The sequence below is a fragment of the Rhinolophus hipposideros genome, assembly GCF_964194185.1.
Source record: "Rhinolophus hipposideros genome assembly, chromosome: 25".
NCBI lineage: Eukaryota > Metazoa > Chordata > Mammalia > Chiroptera > Rhinolophidae > Rhinolophus > Rhinolophus hipposideros.
In genome coordinates this window covers 7,573,679-7,592,173 of record NC_138071.1, presented here as the reverse complement: position 1 = coordinate 7,592,173, position 18,495 = coordinate 7,573,679, and the positions used below count along the sequence as shown (strand labels likewise).

The following is an 18,495-nucleotide window of genomic DNA, read 5'->3' as shown; positions in this document are numbered from 1 at the left end:
CACCTGTTAGAATGGCTATTATCAACAAGCAATAACAAGTGTTGCAGAGGTTGTGGAGAAAAAGTAACCATCGTCCATGGCTGGTGGGAATTGTAAATTGGTGCAGCCACTGTGGAAAACAGTATGGAGGTTCTTCAAAAAATCAAGCATAGAATTACCGTATAACCCAACAATCCCTCTCCTGGGTATCTACCCAAAAAATCTGAAAACATTTATCCATAAAGATATATATACCCCTATTTTCATTGCAGCATTATTCATGGTGGCCAAGACATGGAAACAACTGAGTATTCTCCTGACTTCTTACTGACAATGCAGACAGAGACCCCTAAGTAAACTTCTTGCCTCTGTTTCCTTCTAGTTTACTCAAAGCCAATGCCATCAAGTTAATATAATGCAATGGTGATCCTATTACTACCCTGTTCTAAAACTGAAAGAAGCCTGCTTTTGTAATGAACTCTTGTATCAAGCTCTTCTGTAATCAGACCTTCCACTTTCAGCTCTCTTACCAACTTAATTATTCTCTGATCAAACTGTATTTTCTGACCCTTGAACACATTTTTTCTTGCTCTGTTTTTCCCTGCTCTTCTTGCTGTCCCTTGCTGGGAATTTCTTCTTAATATTTTTGTTTCAAAATTACCAGCCCATTAAGACTTGTGTGACACACTGCCTCCTGAAATCATAATAATGACAAAGATGGTGATGATAATCAAGGTAATGAACATTTCTCAGGTCCTTACAGACACTGTAGAGGTTTACATGAAATTTTTTTATGTGAAGAGTTTTACATGAATTACTTGATTTTGTCCTCTCCACAATTCTAAGGAGATCAATACTATTACGTATTAGTACCATAATATAGATGAGGAAATGAGGCACATATTGACTGAGTGATTTGCCAAAATTTGCATGGATGGTAAATGGAAAATCTGGTATGCAGACCACGGCGGTCCAGTTCCAACAAATATTTGTAACAGCCTCACCATTTTACTCTGTAATTGCTGCCTTTTCCTAAGTGCTTATAAATATATCTCACATTGTATAAAACATTTTCCCTATGATCTTTCATTTTAAGCCTGGCAACAATTATCTAAGATAGATAATTATAGATGACATTCAGAGAGGTTTGGTAATATGCCCAGGGTCACTCAGCAATGATGGGTAGAGCTTTGACTCAGACCTTAAATATTTCTGATTGCCAAGCCCATTCTTGTTGGGCCTTTACTGACATCCCTAACAGATGCTTCTCAACTTTTGAAGTCCAGCATATTTCCCTTAATATGAATTTCCTTTTTTTATAACCAGCCCAAACTACCAGACTAACAACTTGATAATATGAACTCATCACCTTGCCTATTGCTTTTATATGTTTTTATTGAATTGAATAATGGACAGGAAATTAGAACAGTGTGAGTGGGAGAGGCCAGCACATCAGATGGAGGATGGTGCCTGGAAGCCAGTGAATAGAGAGATTTTAAAGGAGGAGCCTTGCTCTTAGGTTTAGACTACAAGGGGAATGTCTTGTTAAAGGAGGTAAACTAATGCAAACAGGACAGGAGGTTATAGATCTTTGGTAAATATTTGAAAGACTCTCATGGTTTCTTCTTTTGTGCCTCCACATCTCTGCAGTGATTACTAAAAATGGAGCTGGCACCTTGGCTATGGAGCGGAGCAAGCAGACGTCAAAAGTCCGTTATTCTTCAGACTGATCGAGAAAAAGGGACAGAGCCTCTAAACATACCTTTATAATGAAACTGCCCTCCCACCCCACGCCCAACCCCCAAAAAACAACTCTGTAGGTTGAGACCACCCATAGGAAAATATTTGTGGTGAACCTTGGTTATAAATTTGACCCACCTATTGAATTATAGATGCAAGTTGTTAAAACACCCTAATTTAAGGTTCCCAAGTAACATATAGGACATCCAATTAAATTTGGATCCAAGATAAACAATGCATAATATTTTAGTGTATTTTAGTATAAATATGTCCCATGCAATATTAAGATATACACGTACTAAAATATTATTCATTGTTTTTCTGAAACTCAAATTGAAATGTACATTCTGTATTTTTATCTGCTGAATCCGGCAACCACACTCTAAATAGACTTGTTCTTAATAAATGCAAAATTGTCATAGGACAGAAACTTTTATATACATATATGAAGAGATTAGGCATCATTAAATTCTAATTATACTGGAAAAACAAGCCAAAAATGACCAGGAAAAAAGACTTTATTATGCCATGAGTTTCAAAGTCATTTCAGTAGCAGAAGTTCCTTCTCCCTTTAAAGCAAAAATTGAAGCTAAATGCAGACTGGTTTTAAGCCTTAGATGGTATTTCTCAGGACTTTTAGTTTCAGACTAAATGAAATTCATTTCTTATTGCAATTCTAACTTGCTGTACCTCCGGCATTAGGAAAACTGTGCCAGCTCAGGGGGATGTAAACAGATTGAACAGATCTGTTTATAATATTGACAACAGCTGAAAGTCACCATCAGGAGATCATCAATTGTCAGAGGGTGATGCTGATATGAGCTGAGCTGCCTGCCCGCACTGGTCAAGTGCTGGTCTGAAATTAAGCTGGACGCCTGGCACGTGTTTATAAGAGTAGTAGTGCCGTGTGTTTAAAGGGGAAAGTTTTTCATTTCAGTTTTATTATTCCAGAGAGTTTTCATATGGCTATTGATTGTGCGGAGACATTTTTAAAGCCTCCTTAACATATATAGTGATCGAACCAAATTTGAAATGATTCTCGTAATGGAAATCAAATAAATTTTTAATGGCCATGGATAAATGAACCATTCTCATTTTTTTTTGTTGCTGTTTTAAATCATAACACAAAACTGGAAAATCTTTCAGTAGTAATTAATTTTCTATAGACTATGTTGAAGGCCTTCTCTTAAGTAGTTATAAAATTTATAATTATAAGCCCGTCATAAGCCATTAAGTTAATATTATTTACAGACGAGGGAAGGTAGGATGCCGGAAGTTACATAGCTGCTGGTTTCTATCAGTAATGTTCATATGCAGTCCATGCTCAAGACCCATGCATGTTTCACCCCACCACACTACCATTATAATATGTTTAATTAATTACTGGCATGATTCTGTAAGACTTACATATGTTTCGTTTGCAATTCCAAGGCATTCAGTAGTCATTTAACTTTTTAAAATATAACCTTTTAACGTCTTTATTATGAAAGGAACTCGAAAAGTTCTGCCATAGTTCTCTCCTCCTGTCAAAGAAGGAAACCGTTTCTCCTTTCCTTCCTCCCTTCGTCCCTTGCATTCCCCTTTTCTTTCCCTTTTCCTTCCTTTTTCCCTCCTTAAACATATATCATGTACCCAGGCTGTGATAGACACTTGAGGTACAAAGATGAAAGGGGAGAATACAAAGGAAATAACCAAGGACAGTACAATATTACAGTTATAAATAAATTACCGTGGGAGCACAGAATAAGGAGCCATTGGAGACTTCCGGCAGGTTTCACAGGAGAGGTTTTATTTGAGTTGGATATTGCAAATGTTTTCTTTCTGGTGGAGAAGGGATGGGAAGGAAGGGGCTTTAGAGCAGCATGGAGAGTGTGTGTGAAGGCATGGAGGAGGAAAGGAACACGGCAAGTGTAGGCATAACTCAGAAATCCAGAGTGTCTATGGTGTGGGTGCACAGGGAGAAGCACATGAGGCAGTCGGATTGTAAAGGTCTTTGTAGGGGACTCTGATGCTCTGTCTGGGGCTATGGAGAGCCAGTGGGTGTTTCCAGCATGGGACGGAATGGTAATGTATAGGGCTGCAGGCACTGAGAAGCCTGTCCATGGTTACGCCACAGTTTTCGGAAGCCATGGATGGAGCCTGAACTGGAGGGCGGCGGCTGAATTCCGTAGGCCTCACTAAGATAGAATTATGAATAGAGACTTGCACGTGATGGTAATGTTTATCTTACTTGACATCAGGAAATAAAGTATGATTCAAGGTTTCTGCGTTTTTCAATATAACAAATATATCCGTTCAATGCATGCATGCTATTGTGAATGTTAACTAGAATTCTTTAAAAGTCATTGTTGTTAAATTTAGTTGTTAAACTCACAAAAATCTCAAGCAGAGGAAACTGAAGACGATTTAGGCATTTCTGGGTCTAGAGGATCAGTGTGTGTGTCTCATTCTTGAGTGCATAAGAACCTAAGACAGAACTCCATGACCACTTCTGTTTCTTAAGTGATATCGGGGTGATTGCTTATAATGGTGCCCCAGCAAACCATGTGAGCGGACGTCTTTAACAGTAAATATTGTGTCAGACACTTGAGCCTAGAACAATTGTGTGAAATTCATGGCTTCAGCGTTGGGTCTTTGTGACAGGGTTTTGAGCGCTCATTGGCCTTGTTGTTTACTTTAGAGGTGGAAGTGTGACTCGTTCAAGTATTTGTATTTCTGTCCTTGCATAATTTAGGTGTACTCTGTCACAGTAAACATTTAGAGCTTTGTTTATATACTGTTTCTTAATATACACATTTGAGATAACTGGTTAAATTATCAGCCCTATAAATCTACATGCATTGATTGGGTCCATGGCCTTCCTGTGTGCAGAGTTCAAAGTCAGGTATTTCTCTGGCAGCACATGCTACTCAAAGCCTTGTTTCCCCCTGTGACTGCTGGTCACTGGTTCAGCAAATGCTACCTTGATGTGAATTCAGCAATTGTGCAGTGTGTTTGTTTTTTCATCAGCTTCCCCACTGTTGGTCTATTGACTTCCTTTGGCAAACATGAAACGTCGGCATTCATTTAATATCATAGACCTGTCTGGATGACTCAGGAAATGGTGTCCCTAAATGTACAGTTAAAATAAGAGGGCATATAACAATCACATGTAAAAGATGAGATACTTTGTTTAAGCCAACGAGGGAAGTAGCTTTGCGATAAGTGTTTTGGAAATGTGATGTTTAATATTAACTTTATATACAGCGTCGAATGAAGTGGATGACTAAATAATTCCTTATGAATACCTTTAGTTAGGCTTTTTTCATGAAATTTCATAAATCTTAAAGACTTACATTTTCAGAATTGTCATCCACATATCTTTCCCCTTTTTTAGATAAAGTGTGTTAACAGGCTCAGATTGAGATGAATCTTTTCAACTTCGATGACAAACACATTTCAATTTTAGTTAAAATGTCTAAACTCCGTAGTTGTATCATTAAGTATTCCTGTGAAGCAATACATTTGAATTATTTTAAAATGTGTTTATCTCTGAATTTTCTTTATTTTTTAAAATAACATCTAACGTACAATATTATATTAGTTTCAGGTATACATCAAAGGTATTCAATATTTATATACCTAAAGAAGTGATCACCATAAGTCTAGCAACCATCTGACACTGTACCATGCTACCACTATATTATTGACTATATTTCCTATGATGTATATTACATCCCCGTGACTTATTTGTTTTATACCTGGAAATTTGGACCTCTTATTCCCTCTTACCTTTTCCCCAATTAAAAATTTTTCAGTTATAGTTGACATTCAATACTATTTTATATTAATTTCAGGTGTTCGAAGTAGCGTTTTGGGTTTATTCTGATAAATACCGAGAAGTGGGATTACTGGGCCCTTCTTTGTCCCTTGTTATAACCTTTGTTTAAAATTTATTTTATCTGGTTTAAGTATTGCTACCCAGCTTTTGTTTGTTTGTTTGTTTCCATTTTCATGAAATATTTTTTCAATACTTTATTATCATTCTATGTGTGTCTTTCAATCTGAAGTGAGTCTCTTGTAGGCAGCATATGGAAGGGTCTTGTTTTCTTATTCATTCAGCCACCCTATCTATTGATTGGAGCATTTAATCCATTTACATTGAAAGTAATTGTTGACAGATATGTAGTTATTGCCATTTTATTCTTCAACTTTTTTTTTTTTTTTTTGTCTTAAACAAGTCCCTCTAACATTTCTTGTAATACCAGTTTGGTGTTGATGTACTCCTTTAGCTTTTTCTTGTCTGAGAAGTTCTTTATCTGTTCTTCAGTTCTAAATGATAGCTTTTCTGGGTATGGTAATTTTGGTTATAGGTCCTTGCTATTCATCACTTTGAATATTCCCTGCCGATCCCTTTTGGCTGCAAAGTTTCTGCTGAGAAATCAGCTGACAGTTTTATGGGAGCTCACTTGTATGTAACCAACTGCTTTTCTCTTGCTGTTTTTAATATTCTTTGTTTTAACCTTTGGCATTTTAATTATGATGTGTCTTGGTATGGACCTCTTAGGGTTCATCTTTTTGGGGCCTCTCTGTGCCTCCTGGGGCTTGTATGTCTATTTTTGTTGCCAGGTTAGGCAAATTTTCCATCATTATTTCTTCAAATAGGTTTTTAATTCCTTGCTCTCTCTCTTCTCCTTCTGGTACCCTTATGTTGTGAATATTGTTACACTTGATGTTGTCCCAGAGGTATCTTAAACTATCCTAAATTTTTTTGTCTTCTTTTTGCTGTTCTGTTTGGGTGTTTTCTGCTACCTTATCTTCTAAATCGCTGATTAGATCCTCTGCTTCATCTAATCCACTATTGATTTCCTCTAATGTATTCTTCATTTCAGTTATTGTAGTCTATTTCTGATTGGTTTCTTTTTATGTTTTCTATCTCCATTTTTATGTTTGTCTCTTTGTTGAAATTCTTTTTGAGATCATTTAATATCCTTATAAACAGTGTTTTGAACTCTGTGTCTGGTAGAATGATTTTCTCCATTTTGTTTAGTTCTTTTTCTGGAGCTTTAGTCTGTTCTTTTATTTGGTTGGTGGGCAGGGATAGGGCAATGGTTTACAGAAGGATGCTTGCTGGGGGAGCAAGGTACTTTTGAGGGACTGAAATACTAGTGGAGGGAAAAACTGTGATAAGACTTGCTCATGTTATGTTTAGAGAAGGGCACTGTGTAAGTCATGGGTGGAAATGTGCCAAGCATACCGGGCTGAGAGTTGGCTGTGAGACCTATGACAAAATCATGGAGAGTCTTAATATTGTACTTATGTACTCTGCAATTTGAAGTTTTGTGAGCTGAAGAGTGATGTGAAGTGATCTGTTTTGCTACATAACCCTAGTAGCAGTGTTTGTTGTTGCTTGTTTCTTGGTCTTTTGCTCGTTTATGTGGGAGAAAATAGTTACCTGGTCTTAGACTCTGGGTTAACATGGCTTCACATTTAGAGAAACTTTTTTAATGATAGAAGAGAGAATGGAACACATACTTTTATTCTAACACTGTGCCTTTACTGGTGGATGAATGAAGGTACTCAGGTGGGGAAGTCTATCTAATGTTTTAGCACTTTTTCCCAGGTAAAGAAAATTCTGTTAAAGCTGTATGTGTTTAGTTCAGATTTCATAGCAAAAATATAGTTAATCAAGCTAAAATAGGCACTGGGTGCCAGGCTAAGATGCCCTTAGGGAGACAAGCCAGCGTTAAGGACTCTTGTGAAGTGTTGGAACAGTAGTTCTTTGGAACACTACAGCAACTTTCCAGTCTCGGGGAGGTCGGGGGTGGGGGGAGTTGGGGTGGAGGGGAAGAAGTTCTATAAACAGTTCACTGGTATCAGAGGATTGTTATAGAACTGCTTCACTTGTTTGAGAACAAACTTTTCTATCATGTTAGAAGCATTTACCTACAGGTAATAGATATACTCCCTTCAGATCATCATTGATCTGTCTGTAAAAGCATGTCTTCAAGGGTCTCTACTGTTCAATATTATTATAGCTCAACTATTTGTAACAGTCGTATTTCTTTAAAATCATTCTGTAATTCACCCTATTTAATTCAACGTGTTTCTTCTGTCAATTAGCCTGAATTGGTGATGTTTGGGCAACTTCCGTGAGAAGTTAATGCATGGCTTTCTTTCCCTGTACATTAAGCATGATGGTTAATCAAGTTGTGATCTTATACTTTTTTCTTTTTAAGGAAGAAAATACATTTTCGGTTCAGGAAGAAAGTGTTTTTGCTTGAACTGATTTATCAAGAAAAGAAAAAAAGATGAACAATTTAAAAGAGACGTTTTCCTTGAATACTCTTAACTAATAGGTTTGTGGTTATTCTGGAGCATATACACAAATCAGTGCAAGTGTGTATCTTGTCTGAAAAAAGGGCAAAACAATGAAAAGAATGCGGTTTAGGAGAAGATACTCTCATAAACATACGGCTATAGGTATAGATACATTCAAAAGTTGTTGGCAGATAGTAAAGTATAAGTTCCCTTTCTACCTAATAAAACATCATTTTTTAAAATTGCCAATTGCCTCACCTGTTGTCATGTAAAAGGTGTTGTCATAAAGGTCCCTTGTGTTTGGTAGGGACCTGGCCACATTGGCTGAGTGGGAGTAAGAGGCATGATCTGGATCAGAACTGAGTCTAGTGTTACTTTGGCTGTGTTTCTTAGGACATTTCTCTGGCTCCTTCCTATTGGTACTTTCCTGTCCAGGTTCTAAGGCTCCTTCCTATTGGTACTTTCCTGTCCAGGTTCTGGGATCCCTGTCTTGCGTTCTGAGGAATGCCTAAAGAATAGGTCGAGACAGCCTCTTTAAAGACCAGTAACAGCCTGTACATCTTCTGAGATGGGGCTGAGCATGCAGACCCAGCTTACAAAGCAGCAGAAACTGTCCGCATGGTGACCTGTCTAGAATACCCAGCTACTCTGTCGCCTCAGTCATAATGCTTTACCATGTAGACCATTGACCCTGGGAACCTGGAGCCCTTGACTAAGTCTCTCACATCCTTGTATAACACATTTCTCTGGTGAAAAGTTTGAACAGCACATGAAGCAAACACATACTAATTTGAATTTCCCTGACATCTTTGATACAGAAGTTAGCTCAGCAATTACTCCTGTACATAAAATTGAAAAGGGGAGTAAATTAAGATACTCTTTTCTTTATTCAAATAGAAGCATGAACAAAGGACCACAGCGTACCAACCCTTGCTCACTTTAGCTTGAATTTCTAATGGGCTCAGGAGTTACAAGACTTGGTTTCTTTGAAAACTGGTTTGTAGTTCTAGCTTTTTCTAAATTAGACTGAACTCATTCCATTTTTGATTCTTAAAAGAAAGAATATTTAGTGTGGCCTTTCCTTTGAAACATTTGTGGGTAGACATAGAACATGGTGAATAAGTGGCCTCCAGAAAGTACCAAGTCTGCTATGGCACCATTTCAAGACGAGGCTGAAACAGAGGCTTTATGTGGGGGTGTGTTTTAAGCAGCAAGTGCTCTTGGACTGTTAGTGGTTTAGTTCCAGTGGATTCTTAACAGAATGTCAGCTGTTCCATTATCTTGTACAAATATTTGGCACTGGAATTCTTTTATTTACTAACTATAAGTAATATAATATTTTTAAACCTCCAATCACCGGGAAAGGAAAAATAAATAACTGACATAGACATACTTAGCACTGAAAGCTTGCAGAGTTTAGTATTTGACAGGGGGGAGACTGGAGTTTATCATTTATCATTTAGTGAATGCGGGCCTTTAATCAAACGTTTTGTTTATTAAAAGTGTTGGTTATGTAGCATGTAGATAGGAGTCAAAAGGCACCGTGTTTTTAAAATATTAAAATGTCCAGTAAAGTATGTTATATTTTGAAATAGTTTTTATTTGGGGGAGGTGAATCTCAGGTTGTATTAATTTTCCAAGATAAGCAAATCAGACTTTTGTGATTTCAAAATAGGTTAAATGTTACTTATGAAATAATGATCTGAGTTTTTAGTTATAAATAAAGAGAGTAGTAGGTTAAAATAACTTTTTTAGTGTTTATAATTTTTATTTCTCTCTCAGTGAAATGTATTTTTACTGAGGAGGTTCTGTGACATTTGATTAATTATCTGCTTGCTTGCACCGAGAAACTTATGTAAAAGTGTTCGAGGAAGACATTATAAATTTGCTTCTAGTTTATATTTATATAAAAAACAGTTTGGAAAATAACTGCTTTGTCTATCTGTGGTAGATTAGATGTAGGGTATTTTGTTTCCTTTAGATGATATATATCTCATAGTATTCTTTCTATAAAGCTGGATAGAATGATCATAAGTTTTATATTAATAGAATGTATGTTCTATAGAAATGCTCTTAGTATCAAAAGTATCTTTTCCTATATTTCTCAACTGTTTATTGAGTTGAATATTCTCCATAAAATAAGCACTCAATAAATTGATTGGCTTTTTTGTTTTCATTAAATTGATAAAAGTTAGAAATGAAAATCTAAAAATAATCTATCTTCCCCAAAGTGAAGACTATTTGGAATATTTTATATAAAATAAAATATTATTACTTTCTTAGAAATTTTATTAATATCCATTATTAACAGTTAAGAAGTAAATATGTAAAAAGAAAATAAATCAGTTTCATTTATAAGTACTTATATTACATTTCAATTTAATGAACTATTAAATACTCATTGGCTACATGGCACCATACTTCATTATACAAATTGTAAAATATGAATAAGAACAAAATTAATTTTATGATCAATTTTAAAAGAAGGTGATCTGACTGACTTAATGTAAGTTAAAAACATAAAAAGAAGATGGAATTGTTGTTATAATTTGTCAAGGATGTTGACATAGCGATTAAAGCAGCATTTGCACCTTTAACTAGCTATATTAGGTAAAAGAAAATAGGAAAGAATTTTTTGGGCCATCCTTAAACTTTTGATATTATTGGTAGTCTCTCTGTCTCTCTGTCTGTCTCTCTTTTCTATTGGAAAAGGTCAAATATGGGATTTTAGGGGGTTTAGGTCATTCTTCCTTAGTTCAAAGACAAGAAAAGTTTTGGGTGTACATGTGTGACCATGTGCTTACACACATGTGTGCCCAGAAGTCGGGGGTCTACAGGTGATGTGTTGTGAAGTATTGCTAACACCACCACCAGCTCCCCTAATATAATACATACTATGTGTCATCCACTACTATATGTGCTTTTCATGTATTCATTCATTAAATTTTCCCAGCTATACTATGAGGTTGGCACTATTATTCCCAGAAAGGTTAGTGGTTTGTCCGACTATGAAGTGGTAGAGCTGGAATGTGACTCCATGATACTTGGCTCCTGAGCCTGTGCTCTGAAAAACTTAAGTGTTCTCTTGTCTTTCCATCATGGATGAATGAGCCTAGCTCCATGTTCCCTTTTTAAAAAAATAGAAGTTATGATATTTTTGTAATATCTTTTGAGGAGTACATTGTATGTCAATCTCTGGCACAATAAATGATTTGTGCATTCTTACCTGTTTATGTATTCACCTACATACACACATTTGCATATGCACATATATACATATACGTATGCTTGATTTTTTTACATCTTTTTATAGACTTTTAATTTTATATAGTCATAATACTTAATTATATATAAACATATCTCGCTCTTCTGCAAAGAAACTAAATCCAGGCCTCCCTCATTGAATGAAATTGCCAGTAACACAGAATACTTAGCTTCATAATTTTGTGACTGAAGTGAAGTATCCCGAAAAATAATCCGTCTCACACTGATATGAGCAAACTGTATGTGTGGTTTGAATGTGCAGTGTTGTAGGAGAGATCCAAGTTTCAAAACAGGGTCTAGTGAAAGAAACCTCAGGGAGGGGTCTCTAAGTTACATTTAAGTACACACTTTTACTTTGTTAGAGCACTCCTATTTTGTGCTACTGATGGAACAGTTAGCAAAAGGATGATGGTATCTGAGCATAAAATGTCCAGTGCTCCCACCCTCTTTATTCCCAATAACCATGTAGTATAACTGGGTTACTTAACAATTTTCAGCCATTTCCGAATGACTTTTTCTATGTCAAATATATAAAAACCTTCAGCTACCAACTCTTTTCTCTTTGGTGTGAATGCTTCAAAGAGGCTATTGTTTGTTTTAATTTTGTTTTTACTTTTATCAGGGTGCCTCATACACATAATTTACAGAGTGAATTTCATTCTAAAAGGTTTATAATTGCTTATTATGAAAAAATATAGTCTTTCACCCCTACCATTTCATCTCCTAAGAGAAAGTGACTTGATTTTCCTTTTAGCCAATTCCCTTGGAATTTACTTCCATATCTCTAAATCACACATTTACGTAACTCTTCTCATTCTTTTAGTTCTTGATTTTGAGCAGTATGCATGGACTTCTTATGGAAGATGAAGAACTGGCACCCTTTCCTGCCCTCCTGCCCCCCTGCCCTGCCCATGCATATGTCCTATCTCACCTCAACATGGACGTATCATAATTTTGGTTAGGTCAGTGTTTACACAATCATGATTATGTAAATGCTATTCACAGCTGGGCCAGGTAAAGTACTGGGTTTACTTTTTCTTTCTGGAATAATGCTTTGTTTTTCTTGGAATTAATAACTCTTTGTTTCTATGTGTTTCTGTCTAATTCAACTCTAAACATCCCAACCCCTAGTGTAGGTTTTCTCTTTACATTTTTAAATATTTTGAGTATTCCATCCATGACATTTTTAAGAACTCTCGCTCTCAGAATGTTCTAGACCTGCTGAAGCTGTTTCCATTGTGGGCATTTCCTCTACTACCATTCTGGGATTTCCTTTGCCTCCCTCTTGGTTTAGATTCCTTGTTTCCTGGAATCCAAGTCATTGTCCTCCTGTCTTTAGTCTCATTTTAGGGAGACATCTTCCAAGTTTACTGAAAAAGCAAATATAGGAGATAGATTTTTTTAAAAGCCTGTATGCTTAAAAATGGCTTTATGTGTATACCCTTACATGTTAATATTGCTGGCTATAGAATTAAAGGTTAGAAATCATTTTTTCCTTAGAAATTTGAAGAATCTCTTCTACTATCCTCTAGCTTCCAGTATCCAGTGTTGTTTTGGTTTGATTTGAGCTTTAAATCTTTGTGGAAAAGGTATGTAAATGTGAACTTTAATTCTGTTTCCAGTACTGTACTTTATCCTCTACTGTACCTGCTGTCCCGCAGTCCTGACACTCTGTTTTACTGTTTCCACAGAATAACCACCCACCTCTCAACTTCTATATTGGTGGGGGTGAGTAGTCCCCTAGCTAATAGTATGGACAAGGGACCTGAGGGTTCTGACTTCTTCCTAAACAGGTTTACAATAAGTCATCCTTCTTTTAGACCTACCTCCATCCACTTCCAGAAGTATCTGGGGCCGCCAATACCTGAACATTTTCGGGTCTTTGTAATGTCAATCAGGTTGTTCTCAACTTGCCCCGCTACTGGTTAAATATTTGAAGCACTGCTGAAAGATTTGCCACTCTTCTATCTTTTTTGCATCTTCCAAAATATACTTGCTGTTGTCTCTTCTTCTTTTTCTTTTATCTATGGTTTTTATACATTTTAAAATATCCCTTTATTGATGTTTTAGTGAAATTTCAAGAAGGAGAAGGGATAAAGGCATGTGTTTAGTCTGCTTTATTTAAGGGAGAATCCTGCGGGTGTCAGGGAACCAGGTCATTTTTATAAATAAATGTTTCTTTAAGAAAGGACCTCCTTGAAATTTTATTATTTTGTCTGTACACATATAATGAGATGAAAGATTTAATAGGGGGAATAAATTCCATTTATTTCTATTGGGGGACACATCTACCTACAAGTCACCAGGGGCTTCTACAGGAAAGTGGGATTTCATGCCCCTCCCTTCCTCCTCAAATACTTCCAGTGGACACAGGGACTGGTAACCTATGCCGTTCTTGCTATTCTGTGGTCAACCTTAGTTTAAAATAACAGATGAATTGATTTCAGTATTTTTTAAAAAAGAAATTAGATTCCCCACCCTCCACACCCTTCCTGCTTTAGTTTCCAAATAAAGATGTTTTGAAAAATACCAGCTATATTAGCACTGGACAGGGATTTTGCTTGTAGGATTAGATATCCTTTAGTGGGTGTGACACTGATAGATTTAGGAGGAGATAAATAGTTTTACTCACCATCATCCTCCAATCAGAGTTACATCTACTTAAGGAATATGCATTGAGTACATGCTGTATGCCAGGCAGTATATTAAGTATTTGAAACGTAATGCTACCTCTTGTCCTCATGGAGGCTGTATTCTAACAGATACTCTGATATGGTTACAAATTGCTACCCTGTGGGTACTTACTAGGAGACCACACTGTACCTGATGACTCCTTTGCACAATACTGCAAGGTAATTTTAACATCCTCGTTTTGGAAATATGGAAACTGAGGCTTAGAAGTTTGTTCAAAGTTATTTAATGGGTATGTAACAACCAGAATCTGAAGCCAGGTCTATTTTATTTCAGAGCCCATGTTCTTCTATTTGTATAGTTAAAAAAAATTGTCAGCAGAGCAATTTCACCTACACTGTTTGATCTAATCTTCTGTTGTCTAACCCATTTTTTTTTTTAACTAAAGGTAATTATTCTCAGCTTGAGAGATTTGGTGGAAAAAAAAAATCACTAATTAATTGCATCATTTTGAGGATGTGTCCTATTATCAGCTTGCTTTGTTTGATGAATTTTTTTTCAAGAACGTGTGTAGGGATAAAACTTATTTATAGAATGCACATTTTAATTTAAGTACAGCAGAAGAATTTATTCTAAGGAACTCTGTATTGAATAATTTTGAAGCAAATAAAATAGCTTGTAATGCAAATAATTACATACTAATTTCCTTGTATAAACACACCCTTTTTCCAGTCTTCATTTGTTTAAAATGTGTAGTTGATAGTAACTCAGGAAAGATGGGGAGAGTCTGTTCCTTTTCTTTAGCTATGTAAATTGTCTTAAATGTTTAAAGACACACTAAATTATCATAGTATAGTCCACAAAAAAGACACATCATAAAACAGAGAGGCAATATTTAAAATAGAAACGTGTAAGCAGAAATCAAAGGGAGTCAAATGATAATAAGAAACTCAGGGTTCAGAGAAACTCAGGGAAATCTGAAATTGTTTTTTTCTTCAGTTGGTGAGCTGATCACTATTTCCACCAACATTTATCGGCCACCTGCTGTGTGATGGGTACCACTTGGGCACTGGGGATGCAATAATGTTTAAGAACAAGATCCCTGCTCCTCAGAACCGATGGTCTGGCAGTTAAGTGTGATTGCGGTGAGGCAGCCACTGGTTTAAAACCTGAAGCCTCCGAGGAATGATGTACAGCAGACAGGGAAACCCTGATACACAGACAGAAGAAAAAAAAGTCAAATGGTAAAGAACAAGAGATAAAACACTGAGAAGGAGGAAAGTGCAGGGAATGAAGCCTACATTCGGGAGGAAAGGACAAGTCAGCTTTGGATTGTATCTCACATAGAGTTCATAGTAGCATTTGGATAAGGCTTGGTGCATTTACAATTGTTCAAACTATTTCCCATGTCTCCAGTCAACCTTATATTAACAGTGAAGAGGCTTTATTTTTATCTTCGTTATGTAGATGAGCACACTGATACCAGGGCAGTTTATGCTTTTGCCAAAGTGCTTCAGAGCTGTGTTTGAACTTCAGTTTTATGGCTCCACATTCAGAGCTATTTCCATCCTTTTACCGTATTTTCCCGAAAATAAGACCTGGCCGGACAATCAGCTCTAATGCGTCTTTTGGAGCACAAATTAACATAAGACCCCATTTTATTTTACTATAAGACACGGCATAATACAATATAAAATATAATATATAATATAACATAACATAATGTAATATGTAATACAATATAATATAATACCGGGTCTTACATTAATTTTTGCTCCAAAAGCTGCATTAGAGCTAATTGTCTGGCTAGGTCTTATTTTCGGGGAAACACAGTAGTAGGATAGCACTCAAGAAGAGTGGAGAGAGTTGCTCTACAAACTAGATCGGTACCGATCATCTTGTCAAACCACGTGTACTAGGAAAGTAAGAAGCATGAGAGGCACGTGGCAACGCCATTGCAAGATACACGCTTCCAATACTGTCGAGGACAGCAGATAGATCTGTGGTGAAATGTGCTATGTGTGTACACTTCTGACCATAACAAAGCTCAGCGGGAGCTGTCACTTAATTCTTTGCTAGTTTTGTTCCATTGAAACTATGGATTAACACTGTGTTTTATTGGTGCCTCACTCAGATCCGGCCTTTAAGCCAAATAGTGGCAGAGTAATTCTTTGTGCAATAATCAATATGAGCATGATTTTATCAAGGACTCAGAGCTCGCAGAAAAAGAAAATGTAGTTGTAAAAGGTTAATCTGTGTATATTATATTAAGGATGGGTTTAACATTTAAAATTTTCCTGGGAAGGAGAAGATTTGGATGTTTGGGTCTAATGCAATGACAACAAAGCAGATAGCTGACCATGAAGGGGCAGTGTCATTTGTAAAAAAATAAATATTTTATTTGAATTTAATTTTAATTTTAATTTGTTCCAAGAAAGTTTCACAATATTGATGAAGCTTGTATTTTCATTCTCAAGGTCAAATAAATCTGTGCCCCTGAGTGTAAATGGAATAAAAACAGGGGAATTGTTTTATATGACAAAACTTCCATCAAATGAGAACACTGGAAATCAGAAAGTTACAATCGTTTTAGAGTTTTTCCCAGGGGTCAAAGAGTTCCCAACTCATAGGAACCTTACCCTCTCCCTCCCACGATTGATGATCTCAGTTTTGAATTTGTAATGAGAGATTGTTTTAGATATATATGCTTTACATATGCAACCCTGGAGATGCTTAAGTTATGTTTTACTAGCTCACTGTAAAGAATTTAGGTTAGCGATCTGAGAAATGTAAACTAGAGTAGTCCCCACTATTCGTGGGGGATATGTCCCAAGCCCCCCAGTGGATTCCTGAAACCGCAGACAGTACCAAACCTACTATGCTTTTTCCTATACATACATACCTGTGATAAAGTTTAATTTATAAATCAGGTAAAGGAAGAGATTAGCAATAACTAAGTTGAGAACTTTCACCTTTTCTCTAAAGGAAGCACTTTATGGCTTCTTTGTAGCATATCCGAATTGCCAGCATTGCTACTCTAAGTTTAGGGGCCATTATTAAGTAAAATAAAGGTTACTGGAACACAAGCACTGCGATATACTGCAAGAATCGATCTGATAACTGAGACGGCTAAGTGACTAATGGTCAGGGAAGGTACATAGCGTGGAGACCCTGGACAAAGGGATGATTCAGGTCCTGGGGAAGAGGGAGCGGGGCGGCTCCAGATTTCATCTCGTTTCTCAGAAGGGCCCATGGTTTAAAACTTATGACTTGTTTATTTCTGGAATTTTCCATTTAATATTTCCAGACCACGGTTGATCACCAGTAACTAAAGCCGCAGGAAATGAAACCATGGCGGGATTACTGTATCCTATAGTGTAATTTTTCTCTGGAGTCTCACTCTTTCCTAGGGTCTTATCAAAGATAAGAAAATTGATCTAACATACAGTTATTGAACAGTTGGTCTCTTTGTAATGTAAAGTGCTAATACAGTATTGTTCGAGTCTAGAAATCACATAGGTAAAGCACTAAAGAAAGTATGGAGAAAAACTGACTTGGAGAACTGTCTTCGCAAAATTTCTTGTAATAATCACTTTAAGGCTAAAATCTGTAAGTAAGGCAACACTTGGAAATGGCCTGAGAGGATTGAACCTGACTGTGAGTATTACATGTGCTGAAAATACAAGTGCTTGTACAATGGGACCCCCCCTTAAGAAAATACTACTTTATCTTTTGAACCAATTATTATATTTAAGCCACATTATTGTCTAAGAGATGATACAGTGATTATTCTTTATTTTTTATATGAAAGAAGCAAATTAAAACTAAGAGTAGTGATTTCTATTTTTAAACCACAAGCGATACACCATGGCTGTAGAAAACCAGAGTTTCTGTATCTTTTATTTCCCCCTACCCTTTGCTTGGCAAAAAGTATGAGCAGAGAAACTCAACATTCAAGTCTTGATGGCTCATAATCCAAAGTCAATCCATTTTCTTCCCATTTTCCTGTTACCATCCTAGTTCACCAATCTTCTGCTTAGCTGCTCTGATCACACCCTTACTTTTCTACAGGTCAGATTTCACAAAACAGCCCATGGGGATCTGGCTCTTTGTACCTGTCAATGTCATCTACTTGCACCCCAGTCCCTTCCACCCGCTCTGTGCTCCAGTTAACCGAGTTCTTCACTGACTAGCTCACACTGAAAGATGGCCTTGCTCTTGATATTTCCTCTTCCTGGATTGCTTTCCCACAGATCTTCCCAGCATCACCTTCTCCTTGTGGTTGCTGACGCCTCTTAAAAATCCCTTCATCAAGAGGCCTTTCCTGATCACCCGGTCCAAGGATGTTCCCAGCCCCTTACTATCATGTCGCTCTGCTTTGTTTTCATTATTTCTTTCATGTAACACATATTCATTGAGCACCTATTTTGCTTTGTGATGAGCAACATAGTCAAGTCCTTACGCTCAGTGGAGCTGTCATTCCAGCGAAGGGGAATAATCAATAATCATCCCTCCTGCGCCCCTCCATCCTGACTTCGCCATAGATGGAGTGGAAGATTCCTGACAGCAGGGACATTACTT

At 36.7% G+C, this 18,495-nt stretch overlaps 1 protein-coding gene across 10 annotated transcripts in view; it reads left to right on the top strand.

Annotated features, from left to right (window-relative positions):
• TSPAN12 (tetraspanin 12) overlaps nucleotides 1-18,495 on the top strand; it is a 101,251-nt gene that overhangs the window by 50,590 nt on the left and 32,166 nt on the right. The window lies entirely within an intron of this gene.